Genomic DNA, 299 nt, shown 5'->3' with positions numbered 1-299 from the left:
AGACACATAATTGGGTGAACCTTTTCAGATTGTGACTCAACTTTGCTAGAGTCCCCAATTAGAGGTGTCCAGGGTTCTTAAGCACACTCTTTTTTTGCCTTGGATCACAACTTTATTTCTTTCTTTTTCTTTCTTTTTTTCGTTTTTCTTCTCTTTTTTTTTTCTTGTTTTCTTTTCTCCTTTTTTTTTGTATTCACTGCTTTTTCTTGCTTCAAGAATCATTTTTATGATTTTTCAGATCCTCAGTAACATTTCTCCTTTTTCATCATTCTTTTAAGAGCCAACATTCATGAACCACA

Source organism: Arachis duranensis, chromosome 7 (assembly GCF_000817695.3).
Source record: "Arachis duranensis cultivar V14167 chromosome 7, aradu.V14167.gnm2.J7QH, whole genome shotgun sequence".
NCBI classification, from domain to species: domain Eukaryota; kingdom Viridiplantae; phylum Streptophyta; class Magnoliopsida; order Fabales; family Fabaceae; genus Arachis; species Arachis duranensis.
Note: the sequence above shows the minus strand (reverse complement) of the source record.